Source organism: Camelus dromedarius, chromosome 29, assembly GCF_036321535.1.
Source record: "Camelus dromedarius isolate mCamDro1 chromosome 29, mCamDro1.pat, whole genome shotgun sequence".
NCBI lineage: Eukaryota > Metazoa > Chordata > Mammalia > Artiodactyla > Camelidae > Camelus > Camelus dromedarius.
This window is the reverse complement of record NC_087464.1, coordinates 10,475,833-10,498,676: the sequence shown is the minus strand read 5'-3', so window position 1 is coordinate 10,498,676 and position 22,844 is coordinate 10,475,833.

The window sequence follows — 22,844 nt, the reverse complement described above, 5'->3', positions numbered from 1 at the left end:
TCAGGCTTCCTTTTACATATGAAAATAACCCCCCAAATGTATCTGACCTAGTTTTCCAGTCACGGTGATGTAGGTGTGTACTGGGGCCCAGCTAAGCCTTGTGCATAAGGTCATGTGCTGATGGGTGGCTCAGATAAGGAAGCACCTGTAACCATCTGACCTCCTTGGTCTTCTCCAATTAACCGACAGACTCAGCCCAGAACCCCCTTGGGGAAAAGAGGTGAACAATCATGCACTCACCGTGGCGATTCAGCTTTTAAAAGTAGTGCTGTTGACTCAAAGAGTTTAATCCACCACCACCACCTCCTACTCCCCATTCCAGCACTTAACTTGCTATCAGGAAGTGAACAGGGCCCAGGGGAACGAACCAAGCTCACTATATCTTTGATGCCCTCCATGGAAGCTCAAACGCATTTTTCCCTGAATAGATCATTTAATCTCCTTGTACCACAGCATCCTCTCTTGCGAGATGGAGGTCAAAATACTAGCATATTTCAAAGGGTTATTGGGAGGAAAAAAACTATCCGGTTAGCCATTATAAAGCATTTGACAAATAGGGAGTGCTTTATACAGTCTAAATAATTCTTGAAAGCACAAAATTGTATACAGTTATCGAGTATTATCATTGTAGCCTTTCTATTTCTCCAGGCATTTATCTTTTCTTCCTTTTCTACCTCCTCCTTTCATATTATTATGTAGAGAAATACAATTTCTCTCTTTTCTCCCTGACAAAGGATTTGAGAGTCTTCAGTGCAGAAGAGGAAAAGCTCTTAGAAAGATTACTTGTCAATTCAAGTGCAAAAGTTTTCAACTGGAGAATTGGCACCAACTTGTGACTCTGAATGGCTTCTAGAGAAATAGGATATTGATGTGAGAAGTTAGTTATTTTTAAAAGATCCAAAAATCTACTTCCTAGAAAATAAAAGCATCTGACAAGGAGAGTCTGTTGTTATTAACATACAAGGCCATGGTATAAATAGTGGCTCATCCATCCCTGCCCAAAATTCACAGTCAGGGGAAGAGGACACCAAGCTTTCTGAATCCAAAACCTAAGCTCTACTTTTCATGCACACTGAACCATAGTTTCTTGTCATTAGCCACTAACTATTGATGCATATAAACAAACTAGCATGACCCAAGTTACCTACATAGTGATCGAGTTTCTATTTTGTACTGTGAGGGTGTGTGGACCCTCATTCACTTGTTAAGCCCCTCCTCAGATAGTCATCCATTGCCGAAGGACAGAGAGCACTGAAAGTAGACGTTCTCACTTAGAACTTTTCAAAGTCTGGCCCCCAAGCCTCCTCAACGTTACTACATGTTGGCTCTGTGAAATTTCTTTTAGAAGATAACCAAAAAGAGCCGACTCTCAGTGGAAGCATGTAATTGAGGAATTGACACAGATCATCTTGCAATAATCACAGGAAGGGGTAGAGACGGTTTTACTAGGTAAAAACATAACATTTTATAATTGGTATGTTCACCCGAGAGCCCTAGTGTGACTGATACGCTAAAACAGATTTTTGTTTAGGGATATTGTGATCCCACAAGTACTGTAAACCTCTCTGCCTGTTACAGTGAATGTGAAATCCTTGCACAGGGAAAGAAATGTTGAGATACCAGGATAAAGAAAACTATATTAAAATTTCAGTCTCAAAAACTGCATAATCAGAATATGCACATATGCATAAAAATGTAATGGAATATCTAAGGAAGAATCTCCACTATTAAAATATCTTATTCAACACATTCAAATTTGCACTACATTTCCAGTTATTTGAAGATTTAAAAATATCTGTTACCCTATTAAAGCCTCCGCTGTTGTCTTTGTGTTAAAGAAGGCTAATATGCAGTGTCTAGAATTATTTTCATGCCTTCAGAGGAACATATTTATATAGTTCTTATATACTTTTGAAAACTGATCTTATTTCTTTAACTATAAATAAATATCGCCAATGATCTTATGAAGTGGTAGCTAGTCCTGGATGCCTGCTCTGGCAAATCTAAGGTTTTCAATTCCTCATGGTCCCTAATAGCATTAATCAAAGCAGCACAACTTACTTAAAAGGAGCAGATGATTAATCTTGACAATAGGAATGCAAACAGAACTCTAATTCATGAATTGGCGATCACCCCTCCCCCCACCACTGGGGTATTGGCTCTTTGTTTGAGATTTACCGTGTGCCATGTACATATTATAAGAACAAAAGAGAGTTCTTTATCTTTAAAAATATCCGTTCAGTTCAGCTTACAGAACCGGGGAAAAATTGCTACATTTATCAAGGTTGATTTTGTTTTCCAAGTCTCTAATTCGAAACTGAAGAATGCAAGACTACATACATCAGGTGTTCCTGGCAAAATAGCAGCAGTAGCAGCAAATCATAGACATTTGTCATTCCTTAGAGCTGTCTGACAGTTCTGACAATTCATTAGGCTGAGCTGAAAAGAGGTTTAGAAAGCAAAGGAGGCATCGCAGGTAGCAGAGTTGCTTTTGCGGGGTCCAGTAATGGCTGATTTGTATCATTCTGGGTGATGGATACACTGTTCAGATTAAACTCAGCAGGGTTTTCTCCCCGTTCTCTCTTTTGCCATGATTTCTCCCTACCCCCGGCTTCCTTCCTTTAGAAGCCTCCGGGACCTTAAGCATAGGCTGTACCCCAAGTCGCATTTCATCCTTAAGGGTATGTTCACACATGTATCAAGGAAAGGCTCCCTTCCAGAAGAAGCTGCTTTGGAGATGGAGGGAGTCGGTGGGATACGGGATGATGGAGCCATGCCTCGCTTCCCAATATCTACTTGATGTCTGAGCTTTCCTCCTCCTCAGCCTGTACCAATCAAAGTGCCTATGCACCCAAAGTCCTAGTTCCTAACACAAGAATCGACGTGGGCAGTCGATACCGCCCCAGCTCACCGTGATGGTCGCCAGCTTCCTTAAAACAGGCGATAAAGGGTCCTTGGCCACCAATTGTATGTCCCTTCCTTGTGGCAGAACTGAGAACTCACATCTTATTGGTGACCTTTCGCACACCCAGGTTAGGAAATGTTTCATTTTTAATTTTGATAAAAAACAACTGTAGTGCATAAGGATTAATGTGGCCCATCCCCTCTGTGTGGGATGTGCGTCACAGGACAGCGAAAATACTTCTGGACTTTTGTTACCGGTAGCTGCAAGGTGGACTCCCTAACTGAAGAAGGTGAAGTCAGTTAATCAGAATTGAGCTTTATTAAGGTAAATTTTGTATGCAGTGTTTTGAGGCAGATAAAGAGGATGAATATACAGGCTATACCATTAAGATGGACACTTATACTAAGATTTAAGCTAATCAAAATTTTTTAAAAGTCCAAGCTACCTGTTAAACTGCATTCTTTCACTTAGATGCTCACATTTCTCAATCACCTAAGCACCTAGGAATTTCCCAGGAACTGGAGGTTACCTTAGTTAAGAAGAGAGTTAAGGTGCATGTTCCCTCAGAGCTAACACACAGCCTAGAAACAGTCCATCAGGAAGTCAAATTAATAATTAAATGAAAATTGTATATTGAGATGAGTGTGACTAAAGTAAACAACTAATAGAAATTATCTGAAAAAGGATGGTATGATGGACTGAATGTTTGTGTCTCCCTAAAATTCTTCTGCTGAAGCCTTAACTCTCAATGTGATGGTGCTTGAAATGAGGAAGCTACTGAAGCTTAGATCAGGTCATTAGAGTAGGACACTCATGGGAAAATTAGTGCCCTTAGAAGAGGAAGAAGAGAAGGAGAGGGGGAAGGCCATGCGAGCACACAAGAAGATGACAGTCGGCAAGCCAGGAAGAGAGCTCTTGGCAGAATGGAATCAGAAAGTCCACGCCCTGATCTAGGACTTTCCAGCCTCCAGAACTGGGAAAAATGAATGTCTGCTGTTTAAGCCACCAGCTTACGGTGTTTTGTCATAGCAATCCACGTTAACTAAGACTGGGGGGGTCAGAAGAGAAGTCATCTCTGAGGAAATGACATCTGACATGAGAATGGGAATGAAACTTTTCTGATTAGGAATTAAGTAGGAAGGACTTTGAGTACCAGCAAACAATATTCAGCTACAATTTTTTGAAAAAGAAATTCAGTCATTCTTTTGCCTAAGCTCATCATTGGGGAAGCAGAAAGAGAAAGGGAAAGGAAGAGGAAGGGAGAGAAGGTGAAGCATGGATGCTTGAGTGAGGATGGGCGCTGTGAGGCAAACAGCATGGTGCATATGGGGCCCAGATTGCAGGAAAATCCTCTTCAAAAAAGGATTTCCCAAGGTTACTTTGGGAAGCATTTCCAATGAGCATTTCTTTAGACTCTGAAAATAAATAGAAGGAAATAAAGTCTTACCAAATAACCAAGAATGTAGCCCTTTAAAGTCAGCGTGATTATGAGAAAAATACGGCAGGATTAACTAAGAAGGGTACCAACTACAGAAATGTCATCTTGTTATCAACTTGATTGAAGCCATTCTGTCATGAATGACAGCCCATCAGGTATTCTGCCAGTCAGTATGTCATGACATTACATGTAATGAGAGGTCTCCTAAAACCCGAAGGGAAAATCTACTCATTTTTTGACTTTATGATTTTTATTTTATTTTTTGTTTGAGTTATCTTGGCACTAGTATAAAATATGTGCAGTTTTATTAAATCTGTAAAACAAAAAAGTGGTCAGCTCAGAACTCAAAAGACTGACATGGATTTGCCTAAGACATTTTAAATTTTTTCAAATGTACAAAATTCTCTTTATATGATTGAACTTTTCATCCTCACTGTTATGTTATCAAATGTCCTATCAGATATTGGTTTCTCACATAATTGAAGAAACAAGACAGCATAGCTCATAAATATTATTGGTGGGGAGAAAACTGGTTAAAAGTAAAAATAAAAGACTTCATAATTTAAAAGTGAAAGCTTTGATAGATTCTGCTTCCAGCTATGACAGTGCAGCTTAAGGCAGACTAGCATTTCCATTAAGAACAACTGGTGTACCTATATAAAATATGAAAAATATTGTGTTTGAAGGAATCAGTGCTTCCAAGGCAGCTGATACTTGAGGGGCCAAGATTTCGGAGAAATGCAAAACTCATTATGATGAGCCCACCAAAATTTTTGCTCAGGGCATTTGTTGGCTTTTAAGCCATGCAAGAAAAGAAGCCAAGAGGCCAGTGAGTGGAACTGGCAGAGCTTGCAACAACCTCACTGAGCTAGAGACAAAAAGTCAAGTTTGGGCTTGCCAAAGCATCCAGAACGTAAAAAAGCCTATTATGTCAGAAGAAAGTAAGACACAGTAAAGTGAATTTAACATTTGGTGTCAGTTTTCCCCGTGAAGAATTTGCAAATTCTAAAGCTGCGCAAGGCAAGATGCCAAGAAGCCTGGCAAAAAGTGCCTAAAAAGCTGATAAGGTTTTCACAGTACCGGGGAGGTAAAAATGAGAGTCCAGGACCCACTAAAGAGAAAGAGCCTTGAAAAGTAACCTCAGGCTCTTAACCGAATCATCTAAGAACTATGCCCATGCACGAGGGTAAGTCAGAGGTCAATCAAGTCTTAAAAACTTTGAAACTTGATTCAAAACAATTTATTGGAATAAGATGATCTGTTCCTCTAGTAGCTGCTTCCATAGCTTTTATTTTATTTTTCACTTAACATTTTTTTATTGAGTTATAGTCATTTTACAATGTTGTGTCGAATTCCAGTGTAGAGCACAATTTTTCAGTTATACATGAACATACGTAAATTCACTGTCGCATTTTTTTTCACTGTGAGCTACCACGAGATCTTGTATGTATTTCCCTGTGCTGTACAGTATAATCTTGTTTATCTATTCTACATTCTGAAATCCCAGTCTGTCCCTTCCCAAGCCCCGCCCCCTTGGCGACCACAAGTTTGTATTCTATGTCTATGAGTCTAAAACAGCTTCCATAGCTTTTAAAGCTTCTGTGTACATTAGCCTGGAATTTAATAAATATTTACCAAGGACACCAAGAAATAAGACCAAGAATAAAAACCTACAATAGGAATAAACACAACGAATACAGATATTGGAATTATCAAGTGTAGACTAAAATAACTGAACAAGATGTGTTCCGCCAGATAGAAATGTTCTAAAGGCAGAGAAATGTCCTAAAGAATCAAAGTCTATTTAAAAAATAAACAGAAATTCTGGACAGAAAAAGATAATTCTTCTGAACTTAAGAACTCAGTAGATGGGTTTAGCAGCAGATTGGACACTGTTGAAAAGAGAGTCAGTTTTCACATTTGTAGAAAATATCCACACTGAAGCACAGAGAGAAAATAGAATGGAAAATGATGGAGGGTGACGGGAGATGTGTAAGAGACATCTCAGATATAGTGAAAAATCATTCCTACTTATAACTGAAGATTCCATTCAAAAGAGAGAAAAAATAGGGCAGAAACAATATCTGAACAGATCATTGCCATGAATTCCCCCCATATGATGAAACATATCAAGATACAAATACAAGACGTGCAGAGATGGCCAGTCATGGGACGGTATGCTTTAGGAAAAGAAATGAACTGAAGGTAGTCTGAAACTTAGCAAATTCCAGCTCCATCTCAACTCAACCTAGACTCTTGGATTAAAGTGATCAATTCTCTATCCTCTCTGACTAGGAGACAAAAATATTGAAGTCTCTCTAATGAGAAAGTCATCATACAGGGCCTCCGTGTGTGTGGTGTGTGTGTCTGCCTCTGTGTCTGTGTGTTTTCCAGAAAGAACTAAAACAAAAACTGATAATCTAAGTATCTTTCTTAGACATTTAGAAACCAATCAGTAAATGGTACCAAAATAAAAGGGGGGGGGGAAGAAAGATAATAAAATAAATTTATTTAAAAAAATATTGCTTGCTCAAATGTTGGTTATTTGAAAAGATTTTTAAAAGTAATAAACTGCTTGAAAGACTGATTAAGAACAAAAGAGAGAAGTTACAAGTTACAAATATCAAGAAAGACAAAGTGGAAAACACTACAGATCCTGCAAAGATAATCAAGATAATAAAAGGATCTTACCTATGGATGTGCAAAAAAGTGGTTCCTTGTGGGGAAAAAAAGGATACTACTTTGTCCAAATTTATGTCAATTAGTTTCAGAATTTAGAGGAAATATACAAATTACTAGAAACTCACACCCTTCCTTATAACACAAAAAGAAACAGAGAATCTCAGTAGTCCTATATCTTTATCTAAATTAAAATCATAATTAAAAATCTCCCACCACCTCAAATCCAAGCCCAGTGGTTTCACGAATTCTCTAATGGGGTACAAACATCATTTTTACACAAATTCTTAATAGCAAAAAGAGGAATATTTCTCAATTTATTTTGTTAGGCCAGTTCATTTGGATAACCAAACATGACACAAGAAAGGCAAATTATAGATGAGTTGCCCTCCTAAAAAGAATTACAAAAATTCTAATAAAATATTTGAAAATATTTCAAATGGAACTCATCCATATATTTAAAAAGATAATATATCACACCATGTTGATTTTATTCCAGAAATGCGAAGTTGTGTTAATTAAGGAACCTATCAATGAAATTCTCCACCTTAACATCAGTAACGGAAAAATATTAACATTTCACATTTGCTAAAATTCTGCATTGGATAAACTTCTATACCCCTTCATCATTAAACATTCCAATTAGGCATAAGATCTGGGATTAGAAGAGAAGTTGGTAAGCTTGAAAAAGAGTATCCATAAAAATCTATAGCAAATTTCACTAAATAGTGAAATATTAAAAGCTATTTCCCGAAGATCCTGAGATTGCCGCAGGGATGTCTGTTAGGAACATTTCCATTCCACACTGTTCTAGCAGTATTATGTCGTGCAATAAGGCAAAGATAAAAGGCAAAAAAGATTTATAACAAATAAATAAAACCCTCATTATGTACATAAAAAAAGCCCACAATGCCTATATAAAATAAAACTACTAAGTCAACTTAGCAATGTCACTGAACATGGGTCAAGATGCAAAAATCAGTTGCATTTTCACATAGCAAAAATAATTTGAGAACGAAATTTTAGAACTAATATTATTTGTAACAATAGCATCAAAACATCAAATATGCAGGAATAATGCAACAAAAGATGTGCAAAATTTCTAAGTATTATCAAAGTTGAAAGAATTTTAAAGCTCTAAAGAATGGAGTCATACGCTACACTAATAGATGGAAAACACCACACTATAAAGATGTAATCTTTCCCAAATAGATCTACACATTTAAAGCCATCCCAGTTAAAATCATAAAAGAGTCTTTGTGAAAATTCACCAATTTTTCTCACAGATATAAGTTAACTGAAGATTGAGAATAGCAAGGATAATCTTGCTATAAAAGAATAAAGCTGGAAGAGTAACACTATTGGATATCATAACATATCAGTAATTAAGAAAACAATGTATTTTCACAAGGATGTACAAGTAAACCAATGGAGCCAATAAAGAATCAAAAAAAGACCAATATATGTATGGTGACAATTTATGGCAAAGCTGACATCACAGTAGAGTAGGAGCAAAGATGGTTGAAAAAACACATGGTGTGGGATCAAATGGATATTCTTAGAGAAAAAATGATCCCAGTCCCTGTCTCACACCAGTTCCAGATGGACTGAAGATCTATAGGAGTGAAAACTAAAATAATGAAGATTCCAGAAGATAACATGGTAGAACATCACCACAACCTTAGGGCAGGCAAAAATTTCTTAAACAGAACACGAAACGCACCAAACAAAAAGAGAAATAGTGAAGAAAATAGGTAACAACAATGAAATAGGAAAATGGAAAAAGACGTGAGCAGACACTTCATGAAGAAGCTATCCAAGTTGTCAATAAATATAATTCTCATGGTTAAGTGCATCAGAATATCAAAATTATGTTGAGATACCAATGTACATCCATCAAAATGACCAAACTAAGATTAATTATGCCAAATGCAGACAAGGAAGCAGAACAACTGAACCTCTTATGAACTCGGAGTGTAAATTTATGACCCTATTTTAGTAGACAATTTAACACTCCCTATTGCAGAACATATTCATGCTTGTGACCCAGTGATTTCCACTCAAGATGTATTCCTAACAGGTATATTCTAATGTATCCTAAGAAACATGGACAAGGACGATTATAACAATATGGTTTGCAATTTTTTAAATTAGATCATATAAATAAAGTGTGGTCCGACTGATCAATGGAATATTATACAGCAATGAAAATGAACATTGGCTTAGCACAGCAGCATGGGAATGTTTCACAAACACGATGCTGAGTGAAAGAAACCAGACCCAAAAGAGGACAGATTGTAGGACTCCATATATAGACAGTTCAAAGCAGGCAACGCTACCCAATAGTGATTGATGTGAAGCTGGTGATTGGTAGAAGGCACAAGATGCTTGCATGCTGGAAGGCAGAATGTTGCCTGGCACTGGCAACATTCTGCTGCTTCTTCGGTGTGGCATTTCTACAAGTGTGTTAGTTATGAAAATTCATCCAACTTTACGCTAATTATCTGTGCACTTTCTGTCTATATCTTTATGAGTCTGTAAAAAAGAATACTTTAAAATTGAGGCCTTTAAAAAATGGAAATATTTTTTAGACTTACATCTGTGTTTTCAGAGCAATTTCTCACAGACGGGGAGATTGTCATACTCTAGCTATGCAAGATTTTTTTTTTTCTTTCCTTGTGAAATGTGAAAATTTTAAACAAGGACCCTCAAAATTCAGTTTTGCCCAAGGCAAATAAATGAACATTCGAGGAGCAGAATCACTGAAAATGAAGTGTGTATTTTCACCACATGAATCATAATGACGACCGGGACTTTATTTCTTCTTAAAGAAATAAAGACAGAATTTTAATTTTACTAACTGTAGGGCATGGCAATACTATGACAACACCATGCACTTCAATGCAATATCAGAGTGGTTTACAGAAAAAAAAAGATTCATCTCTATTATTCTATTTACTCTACCCCATTTCTGAAAATACAGACCCACACTCAGACATACACACACATGCACGTCTTCCTTGGAGCTTTTCCTTGCTTATAAGATAAAAATACATGTTTTCATATTTGATTTATTTATGGTTTAAAAAATTTTAAATGCATACACGTGCATATTGGGAGCTGAGAAGTTTTCACGAGTTATGCAACCCCACCTCAGTGAATGTTGATCAGCTTCTTTGAAATCCATAGCCTTATGGAATTCTAATAAATGAAGGATAAGCTAATGTAATTTCTCCATCTCCATCCAGATATGTGTAGATAGAAGCAAACATATGCATATTACACACATGCTTTGGTGAAACCGGGCAGTTTATCTTGAATAATTCATTGTTTGTGGAACTGGTAATTGGAATTAAATTTAATCTCCATCTTAGCAGCAATGAACAGTATTTGAAAATAGAAAACTGAACACACGAATCTGTTGTTTCCTCTCCAAGATGTCATCAGGCATGTCCATTGGCAAGTTGCATAAGCAAGAATGTCACGGCAGAGGACGACTGAAACGGTGACAGGTACTTGCAGGCACAGACCTGATGAGGTCAAATACCCCTAAATCTGCCTTGTTGGCTGATCTTTTAATCGGATTCAACTCGACTGTGGCCATAGCACAAGGCTTTCTGACAGTCTGTGACAGCATTTGACAGCAAAATATTTTGATTTTTCACCATTTGATGATATTTCAGATCTTTGCAGTCCTTGGTAAACTAGCACAGTGTTTTCTAAGAAATGAGACAGGCAGTTAATTGTCTTGGATGCTTGCATGGTCTCTTGGATTTCTGCTGCGTCCTAAGTTAGTGAATGAATCTTACATTTTGAGAATAATAGGGCACGCAGACCATCAGTGACCCCAAGAACTTTGCTTAAGAATAGGGGAACAAAAAACCAACCATGAACTCACAGCCCAAAACCCAGAGTTGCCAGAGATTCCAAGGAAATGTGAACATCTTCTTTTCATCCTTTTGAAATTCTTCCCAACAATTACAGAAGTGACTTCTTGGGTATAGGAAAAAAAAAATGTACAATTTACCCATCTATTACTTAAAATCCATCTTAAAATTATTTTTATTCTAATCTCTTCACAAACTCTTTGGGGATACAAGAGATACAAGAAACTATGATTTGGGAGGAAAGAAGAGAGAAAAACCCATTGGAAAACCAGTTTTAATAAGCTCTCCATAAGCCCCTAAACGTTTCAACCAAGTCTTTCCCCATCAGTTATTCACAGGATCTGAAACCTAAACAAAACAAAATTAAAATTACATGAAACTTTCATTATCATGGAAATTATTTTCTAATTTAAATTCAGATCCTTTTGATGTTGATATTTTTTAATTGTTCTGAAAGAAAACAGATGGATCCTCTATGGCTGCCCATGGAGCTTAGAATAATGTCCAAAGGTCCACTTCAGATGTATGTCTTCTTGTATTTCTTTTCTTGTCCGTTCTGGGTGAGCCACACTGGCTTCTTTACCTTGGATACACCGAGCTCTGTTCTGCTAATGGGCTCTGAACTTGTCCTTCCGTCTTGAATGCCCATTCTCAACCCTTATCTTGGCAGAGTTTACTTTTGTGTGTCCAACCTGCCCTCCCCAATCAGTCCGACTGGTGTTCCTTGCCTGCCGCCAGGACCAGTCACTCTCATTAAACCATTTCCCTTTCTTGTGCTATTCTTCCACATATGTATGACTTGCTCTCCTCAGGAGGATGTAAACTCTTTGGCACCAAGGGCTATCCTCTTCACGCCTCTGGCAGCAGGACCTCGAACATTGTTCAGTCAGAAAAAGTATCCAGTGACTCGTGCTGACTCGAGTTAACATTTAAGGATTCACCACCAAATCAAGACCCAAGGATTTATCACGCAATGCAGCGAGACAAAATGGGGTGATGCTAACCAGACTAAAATGATCATCAGCCACAGATACAGATTTTAGGAAAACAGTCCCAGTGGCAATTTTAGGTGGGGCATAACAACATTGCTGAATTCATACTTAGAGCTATTTTTTCAGTCATATTTCTGAAGCATCAGAAAATAGCTATCAGACCTCCCTTCATTCAAATACCAAAATAAAGCCACTTTCAAGTATTAACCGGATAATAAGTGATGACTCCAGACTTTGTGTGATGGATTTGCATCACTAAGAATTCAGAAGGAATGTAAAAAGGTGGAATACAATCATCTAGTTTAGAACTAGACTGTTTAAATTTATTGCCATGACCCTGATGAAGAACCCTTAATGGTCCTGGGTTTCAATGACCTCAGCTGTATTTTTCACATCCCACGTGGTCTCCGAATTGTCCTTTGTCCTACCTTCCTGGAGGCAAGGAGCTATTTCAAAATTTCTCTCGCTAAAGCTCCGTACCAATGTAGAATAGAATTACTGAAATAGAAGCAGTAGAACAGAAAATGACCTTTATGGCCCTATATCTGGATCACACAGAGCATCTGCTGAAGACGATGAAAATGGTAAACACGTGCGCACCACCACATGGCAGCTCACGACGGACAAGGACCAATTCAAGAACGCCTGTTTCAGGGATGAGATCATTTCTCTTCTTCCTTTGTCTTATACTTTCCTCCATAATATAAAAAAAGAGTAGTGCCACCATGGTGAAAAATGATATAAGATGCGATTGAGTATGAAATGCTTCTTACTACTTAGGGATGTCAGCAAATATGAATATCACTTTTTTTAAAAGTACAAAGCAATCCAAGGGCTTACCTACAGAGCCTTTAGAATTTTTTTTTTTCTTTTTTGCCCATGGAGGAATACATTTTTCGAATTGGCACCATTGTTAAAAACCCTTGGAGTCATCCCACCTGAGCTAAATCATCATTCTGTGACTTCTTGGTTGTAAGACCTTGGCTGGTAACCAAAGCTCTCCGTGCTTTGATTTCTTATTCTGTGAAGCAGGAGTCACAGTGTCCATCTTAGGAAGTAGACATGATTGAAGCGTCTAATGCTTCCACAAGTAAAACTCCTAGACGAGGGCCTGACAAGTAGTAAGCAGTCAATAGATATTAGCTATTATTACATTTCTTGAAATAAGTCAGAATCATAAGAAGTACTTGATTTTATTCTCAGTATGCACCAATCTGAGCAATTACAGGTTAATTTGATTGGTGTAGATTTTTTTTTTATCTATAGTAACGTAATGTGGATACTGATGAATTTGAATTTTTATCTGAATGTATTTAAAAAATTTTGTATTGAAGTATAATTGATTTACAATGTTGTGTTAATTTCTGGTATACAGCATAGTGATTCAGTTATAAATATATACATATATATATATATTCCTTTTCATATCTTTTTCATTATAGCCATTGCAAGTTATTGAATATAGTTCCTTATGCTATACAGTAGGACTTTGTTGATTGATTTAGATTTCTAGTGATAGCCCCAGCATACTAGAAAGAACATCATTTTACAGTCAAGCTGATGCAAATTCAAATCTCAGCTCAAGTATTGAATATATCTTTGTGAACTTGTGAAAGGTTCTGTCTTCTCTCAAGTCTCAATTTTTTTCTACCTGTAAAACATAGATAATAATGTTCACTTTATGCTATGCCTATTTGAAATAACACATGTAGCCTAGCATGGTGTTAGGCACCTAGAAAAGTAAATTATTAATGTTAGTTATTATTCTTTAAATGGCAATATTATCAACAGAATTGCCTTTTTTCAATGTCTACTGAAGCAAAATGCAATAAATGATTCATACATTAAAAAAAATAGTCCTGATAGTTTTATAAATGATTCTTTATGACAGTGTAGTTCTTCTCCTAGAGTCTATTAATTTTTAGAATTTTTTCTGAAAGTATTCATTCTCATTCATATATTTCCTGAGTGTTAGTTTGTGCTGGTGCTCTAGCTAATTTGTATTGGCACAGGTAAGCATAACATGCTGTTCTGCCTTTCATCGCTATCTAATGAGTACCAGGTCTGTGATAGGAGGAAAATAAATATGTAAAAACATAAGGACTTACAGTCTTATTGGAGAAATAAGGCATATAATGGCTAACAAGTTGAATAACTGAAATGAAAAATATGAGTTCAAAAACAACAGCATGGGAGCTGTCCAAGGTTAGGGCTGGATCAGAAATTTTAAAAATGGAGAGAAGTTAAGAATTCAGGAGAGGAGTGTTCCTTGGGTGAGCTGGCAGGAGGCGACCAGGAGGACACTGAGCTGAGCTGAGCTGTGGGCTTGGAGTCGGGGTTGGTGGTCCAGTTTGTGGGGAGAACCTGGAGATGGATGGAATGGTGTCAGCCACAGCAAGAGACGAGAACACCCAGGGTGTGGTTCCAGAGCAACAGAGAGCATGGTTCAGAGTGGATGGCTGGGACGGTGAATGAGAGAGTCTTGTCATATTGGGAAGGGCTGTGAATCTTAGACTAAGAGGTTTGAAGATTGAGTCAACAACAGTGAGGTTAGTCAAGATTTTGCACAGAATGACAGGAACTAAACAGTCCTCTACCAGGATGAATCTGGCTTCCGCAGAAACAAAGGACTGGAGACAAGAGATGCTGGAATTCAGGAGACGTCATTTCCATTATCCAGAGATAAAATCACTAGACAAAGGGAACTTGCAAAAAAATCAAAGTTAAAGCCATCTTAAAAAATAAGAACCAGTAATTAGGAATTTATTAGATAAAAGTATATGGAGAAAGAAAAGGCAAGGAAAAAAACGAGATTAGTGACGAAGTGAGTTGGGGAATGTTACCAACCCTGTCATATGAACGGGGCTGTTGAAAGGTTGGCTGGTTTGGAAGGGAAAACCATATGTTCCTTGCAGCGCATCACGCTCTACATGCTCACATCCATGTTCACACATTTTCTTCTCCAGATTCAATCTCTTGAAGGAACAGAATTTTACCTTATTTTTGGTGCATTGATAAGCATTGCTTTTTGTGCAGAGTAGGCCCTTGATTTTTTTTTTTTAATGGATTAGGAGAAAGGAAGAGGAAAATGTTGAGTTTCAATAAGGAAGGGCTGGTTTTCCGTGAAGATCACAAAACACCCTAGACGTAAGCAGAGGACTGTAGATGTTAATGAGGATGGGCGTAGTGACTCTCAGGAATCCTACATCAGTGGTGGAAGTTTAAGAGACATTGTAGGGAGTTTGTAACGTAGTCAGACAAAGGGACTGGGTAAAGCAGATAGAGGTGATTTATTTAAGAATTCCAACAGTGAAAACAAAAGACAAATAAAATGGAAATTGGAAGAGCTCATAGGAGAAAACTGTAGTTTTGTTTTCTTTTCTCCACCCCTCTCCCAATAAAATGGGAAATGTGGATGCAATTAATGGAAAAATCTGAAAAAAAAGCAGGATCCTTAAGAAAGAAAATGTGAGTGGACAATTTCATACCGCAGATGGTTTAAGAAAAGAAAAGAATCACTAATTTCTCTACGACAGAAAAGAATGAATTAAAAAATGGATCAAGAGAGAGGGTGATCAGAGAAAGAGGAGATTCATTAAAGTAATCTCTAATACGTTCAATAATGAATTATGTGCTAATGATGGCTCTTCGATGCACATTAAAGTGTTATGAATTAACCTAAGTAGAAGTTACCAATTAACTGAAGTCCACGCGGTGGTCATTACTCGGCAGCAGTGCTAACACGTGTCTCTGAAGCTCAACCTAACACGTGCAGTGCACATCCAGAAGACTGGCTATTGCACAACACACTGCAAAACCAATAAAAGCCATAATCCTAGACTGTGATTTCTAATCAAAAGTAATCGGCGGAGGGAGGTTGCTTGGTTCCATGTAGTCGGGCTCCAAGATGGCGGCACTGCGAGTGAAGATAAGGAAAGGCAATGAGGTCAGACTTAAAGCAAGAAATTCCGCCAAGTCAGTGGACAGTGGGATGGTGTCATCTGTCCAAGCGGGCAACAAGACCAGTGTCTCGGAATCAGGAGGTCATGCTGGGAACCTGAGATAAAGGCTTGGGGCTTTCTGTAAAACGATCTGTGGACTCGAAGCCAGGCTCTTAAAGCACAAACACGCAGTTACAAGCATCAAGACCCCTGCAAGTCATCACAGAACAACAACAACAAAAGTGATGCCCCACATGAATGCAGTGCTTCATGTTTACAAACTCCTGGGGTTTATTTTATATCATTTGATACTGAGGGTTAGATAACTCATTGCCACAGAGTGAATTTCCCCAAATAAGACCGGGCCCTGGGCTCCTAATTTATTCATTCATTAATCCATTTATTCAATCCATTTAGTTTTGTTCAACCTCGTACCTAAGGGCTTGGTAAGCCTGGGGCCCTTGTATCGAAGTGTGGGCTGAGTTCTCAGGTAAGGAGCAAGTAGGTACACTTGGCTGGTGGGAACAAGGGATATTGTTTGTAAGGGCTAAGGCCATCTCTTATTCAGGCTTATATTTTTTGTCACTTATTAAGAGTAATTTTGAAGGCTTCCCATTGTCTGTCCCAAGCTGGAAAATAAACACGAGTATATCAAAATGCACTTTGGGATATCTTTAAGTTGATAAATATATTCGTTATCTTAGAAGGAAGAAAGAAACCCTTTGGGGTAAATTTTGCCTCCTTTCTAAAAACCATTGAAAATGGCAAGGATGGTCCACGATTTTCTGTAAGTTACATAAAATCGTCTGTTGTTGTTATAATTCTGTAGGCATCATGCTCCTCTTGTAAAATGATGTATGGAGCAATCGTCTGGTAGGGGCTGATGGGATGTAAATGAAACTAATTAAGGAAATGTCAAACATAATTAATAAAACAGGTTTAAGTTGCAAAAGCCCTGTCAGCGGAATGAATGGAGGAGAGCATCGCTGGCCCATTGTTGGGTGCACTTTTGCCCTCTCCCGTCTCCTCTCCAGGCTTTATTTAGCATCGTTCAATTAGATCCTGGAAAGCTACTTGAAGCTCTCTTTGCTACCTCACCTTCTCGTAGCTTGATCCCACGGAGAGGGAGGAATATAAATTTGCCTGTCGGCCTGCAGCTTGGAAAAAATTAATTGCCAACTCCTCATCTTTTCCAAGTACTACAGGACATTAACATAACCAATTTGCTTGAACTCCTCACTGGCTGCCTAATAGAGCATCTGACCAGCTGATAAAACCAGGGTGTTGCTGACGCTACCTTATTATTATTAGCATTTTCATAATATCCAAATATTACAGCGGCGTGATTCACGGGCTCCATTTATTATTGATAAGAACAAAAAAGGGGGGTAGTTTGGAAATAACAAAGCGGGTGAGCGACCTATAATTATGGCAAGCAAATTAGGGTATGTGGTAGAGTCAGTTACATTTGCCTAGGAGTAATGATGGCCAGGACCTTTGCCTTCCCCCGGGACCAGAGAAATAATGGATTCCCTTGCAGCTGCAGATGGGGTGGGAGGATGCTGTCATCAGGACAATGTTTACATAAGTTGGGCTGAGCGTGTGGCTAGGAGGCCTGCCTGGAGTGCTCCAGTCAGTTCCAATCATTTCCAGCCGCTGAAGCAGAAGTCGTTCAAAAACCCGCTAGTTTCTGGGAGTGGGAGCCGGGGAGGAGAGTCTTGCCTGAAAGTCAACAACTGCGTTTGGGAGGGGCATTTCAAGCCTCTTCAGTTCTCAGACAAGGGTGATAACCTTGAAAAACAGGGGCCAATCAGCTTTTAATGGGGGAGATAAAGATGAAATGTGGTCTCTGTAACTTCCAGACCTCTGCCTGTCCTTCTGAGTTCGTTGTTCATTCAGTTCAGTTCATGTGCGCTCACACACACACACTCACACACACACACACACACACACATACAGTCACACAGCTGCCTGGTATTTAATGCTATTTGACAAACATCAATTGAACATCTCTATTTGCCAGACTCAGGAGGAGGAAGAAGAGAGGAAGACATAGTTCAGGCACTCAAGTTTAAAGGGTCAAATGTGCATTCAAATTAGTTAAACACACGCAGATTTTATGTGTAAGTAAACTTCTCTAGAAAGAGCCATTTCAGATACACTTTGAGATGGGATTTGTATCCACCAAATCGGAAGGCGATTCCCAACCTAACAATTATTAGCAAACCCTGGTAATAACATCCAGGGTGGGTACCCGCTTTCAGTGAAAAAGTAGTTAAAATTTGCTTCCCTCAGGGGAGAAATCACAGTGAGCCTAGAACATCCAGTTATGCCAGAAAAAATGAAGGACTCAGATATTAATGGTATCAGACCAAAAGAACACAAGAGCCAGCTTGGAGGGCTGACACTGGACAACTCTGAGACTGTTCGGATTATAACATATTCAACTTAATATGTTAACATAAAAATCCAAAATGATATTAGAGAGAGAGAAAGAGAAGAAAGAGAGTATCAACACATAATATTTATGCAAAGATTAAACTGTTCTTTGTATTATTCTTTCAATTTTCGTTTGAAATTTTCTAAAAAAGTCTGATGGGAAAACATCCACTTCTGAATTACACAATGTAATCAATCTTGTAATTCGGCATCAGTGACGTTATGAACTAATTATGAAAAGTCCATTTTGATTTAATCTGATTTATCTATTGGCCCAGCCCCTGATGCTAAAAATTGTGACAATTCAATTGTATTAAATATTGAAAAGATTTTCAAATAGGTGCAAGATATAAAAAAATAATGATAAATACAGCCCCCTGCAAGAAAAGAAACATTCGAACTTTGTCGTTACCCTTGGATCCCTGTCTATATCTCTTTTCAAGCCTGTCCTTTCTCATTCCCTTTAGAAATAAGCACTATTCCAAAGTTTTAATTTTGTTATTCCCTTAGCATTTAGTTTTTATATATATAGTTTTACATATATATATAAATATATGTATATAAATATTTATATATAAATATATATATGTATATATGTGACCTTAACAACATTTTGTTCATTTTGGGTGTTTTTGAGCTTCATATCAATGGACTCATATATGTTATTTGTTGCTATTGGGACTTTCTGCCCCAAATTTTAATCCAAAATTATTATTCCATGTTGTTTCATGTATGGACCATATTTGTAACTAATTTATTTGCAACACTCTTACCGCACATTACTGTGTTAGTGGAAGGCAGATAAGAGACTTTTCTACCAACTGCAGATGCTTGTGAGTTCTTTGAGCCAATGTATACATTGTGTCATTTGAGAGCTTTATTTCTTCTTCTAATATATACTTTTTGTGGGTAGTGCTGGAACTATCCTCTAAGTTAACCTTTTATTTTATCTTTTGCCTGAAATAAACCTTGAAATAATTTTGGAAGTATATCTCATTTCTTTTCATCTTTTTCCCCTCTGCCTCATCTCACAAGCATTATAAACTGGACTATTTATACAAGGAGAAATTAATTTCCACCAAATTTTGATCTTGGCTGGAATCAAAATTGCTCGTAAAAAAAATAAAAGCCACCCATGGCTCTTTGGGAGCTAGTTTAGCAGATATAAAAGATTTTTAACTGTTAGGTGATAGCTCAACTCTTGAAATTACAGTCGGATCTCTGTATCCATGTGTTTTCCATCCTTGAATATGGAGGGTGAACTGTATGTGTTCATTATATCATGTCATTTTATATAAGGGACTTGAGCTTCCACAAAGACTCCTGGAAATATTCCCCCACGGATATCAAGGGATGACCATATATCAAATATTAAATTGTTGATATTGAGAATTGTCAGTTTATGGCCATCTAAACTTTTGTTAATTTAACTGCTTAAAATTAAGCAGTGTATCCATTATTGGCTATTGTACATGAAGAAATTTTCCATCTTCCTTAAATATAAAATTCCTGCAATGTATCAGCTGTAAAGTGTCCCTCTTTAAAAGGAATCCTTAAATTTATATTCAGGCTTTTGTAATAATGCTTTAATCTTATCCTTTATTTCTAATAATTTATTGTTTGTTTCTAGCATCAGAAGGTCTTGGCCAATGGGAGGGCTGACCTGGAAAAGGCATCTGTTTTATAGAAGTGGTAAATATTGATCATTTAATATTAGAATGGTTGTCAGAGAAGGTGTCTTTGAAATTAGTGAATTTTAGAAGTTTTCAAGCACCATTCACTTTTGTGAATATACATCTCTGCTCCCTTGTCATCTTTATGGAGCAAAATACTCAAAGATTTATATGAGAGACTCAACAGGCTTTGATGTGACCCAACAGTTCAAAGACATCATTTGCTTTCAGCATAATTTGCATGCACATAGAATGCTTTGATGTTGGGATCCACCAAAGTTGGTGAAGCAGATACTTGCATGGACAGGTGAGGGTACCAGACAATGTGATTTACAAAGGGGAGCTGACCCTGACTGATTACCTACAGCCTATGTGCTTGCCCTTACGTCCAGCACTTAATATGTCAACTCATTAGATGGTCACAGGAATCTCAGTCTCTCTCTCCTTCATTTATCTGTCATCTATCTACCCATCTACCATCTATCTACCTGAATTAATGCCCATGTTTAGTCAGCCCCAAAACCTCAGTTGCAGAATATCCTACCAAATAGTTAACTTGCAATCTTCAAATTTTCTAGGTCATCGAAAACAAGGAAAGTCTGAGAAACTGTCATCGCCAGGAAGAGCCGAAAGAGGCATGATAATTAAATGTAATGGGGGCACCCTGGGTGGCGTCCTAGAACAGAAAAGGGACATTAGGTAAAAACTAAGAAAACACGAATAATGTCTGGACTTTAGCACATAAGGATGTGTCAATACTGGGTCAGCAACTTTAACAAATGTACCATAGTGATATAAAATGTTAATAACTGGGAAAACTTGGTGTAAGATGTATAGGAACTCTATATACTAAGTTTGCAATTTTTTTCTGTCCATCTAAAGTGGCTCTAAGTAAAAAATAAAGTTTATTGTACATAAAAAAAAAAAAAGAAGAGATACTAAAGAAAAAAAAAAGGGTTGTACTTGGGTAAAGAAATCATATAAGTCACTTGCTAGAGCCAGGAGGAGAGTCATTTTGAAAGGAGTTTTCGGAGACGGAGAACGTGGTAGCAGTAGAGAATGGTTACCATTTCTCCACCAGGTCAACGGTGCGCTACCCAGCATCCAATCAGCCTGGATGTTGCATCTACTTTATTTCTGTAACAGAAGGTTTTGATGTCTTTGCGGGAAGGAAAAATAGAAAAGTGTACTTCTACAGAGAAAGTTCCTTAAAGACAGAATATTGATATCCTCACATTTGAAGCAATACGACCAAGGTACGGAGATGGCAAGAATTTAGGGAGTGTTTATGGTGAGCCTGGCTTCCCTCAGAGCCAACTTCTCTATGTTAACTGGCCGCTTAAGATTGTCTGGACCCCACAAGGCTGAGACCCTCAGTGAGCTTCTTTTATAAGATCACTGATAGCAGACAATGCTTGTAAAAGGAGTCCCTCTAAAGGATGCTTATTTGCATTAATTTGTCTGAAGAAAAAGAAGAAGGGAGAGGAGGAGAAAGAAAAGGAAGAAATCAAGACACCAGCCAGAGGTACGTTTTTCCGTTTCTTTCGAAGAGAAAAAGAAAGAAGAAACACAGTCCAAATTGTACTTATAAAAACCATGTAAAAGTTGTATTTTGGACATTAAAAGGTTAGCTGTGGTGGCTGGGAAGGCTGAATGACTCCTTTGCCTGGTTGCCTTGCCAGGCACAGATGTGACCAGAGAATCAAATTCAAAAGGGAGCTGAGGAAGGAAGAAACAAAAGACAGGCCAGTCTGGCTTTAAGAGCATTTGGTACCTCCCGCGAGCAGCGGTGTGCATGGGGAAGCCAGGCACTAAGTAAGCAAGGTGTCCCAGGGAGTGAAGCGGACAGCAGTCTGGCCTCCAAAGGTCCACGGTGTTCGGGGAACACACACACTTCCTCCATTTTGTCCCCTGTACTTCTGTCTACAGAGAAAGGAAAACAAGGTGACGAGATCAAGCCACGTCTCTCCATCTCTCTCCATCACCATCTCTGTCTCCGTCTCTGACTTTCTCTCCTCGGCCTTCATTCCAATTAACCTGCTCCCCTATCATTTCCCTCCCTTCCCTTCGTGTCATCTCCATTTCACAGTATCACTTGGCCAGTGGAAAGACGCTCAGACACATTCTATTTAGAAAGTCGGTGTCTCACTAGGGGTGACAAGTCTCTTTTTGAGGTCATTTATCTAATTGCTCTTTGCAGATAAGAATTAATTAGCCCGATTATTTTTCCTAGTTTTTGGATGGGTTCCCCACCTGAAGAGAAGAAATTCCTTGGTGTCGGTGATTAATTGCTCAGCCAGAAGCTTACTGCCTCGCATTTGTAATAAATGCCGACTAGCTCTTCAGGTCACATTAAGAACCAGGCAGGTTGTGGTATAATGTACAGGATAATAAAGCACTTGTATAAATAGGGGCAGCAGCCTTTGATTTTGATTAAATATTTTAATACATCAAAGGCTGAAGGAGTTTCAAGATGTGGAAGGTAAGAACCCCCATTTAGGGCAGCCTTTTTTTTTTTTCCTCCTTCATGCGACACAAAACATCTCCAGGAAGCATTTCTGTGTAGGGTTTGTTGAAAATGACCTCAGTGATCTGTGGAGATTTGTTTTATTTTTTTTGCATTTTTCTGTTAGAGAACATCTAAAAGTACAGGTTCCTTCAAGGACCAAATCTCTTTTGCTTCTAGAATAGAAAAAAGTGAGCTTCCTCTTGGTTAAATTCCAAATTAGATTTCGTTTTTTCCTTTTTAACTGCTGTTCTCCTTGGAGTGTATGTGAGGAGCTCCCAGACCTTAATATCAGGCAAGTAATTCAAAGGTGAGCAAATCAAAATGTGACAAAGGCCATCTATTGGGCAATAAATCTGTAAAGAAGAAACTCAAAGCCATGAG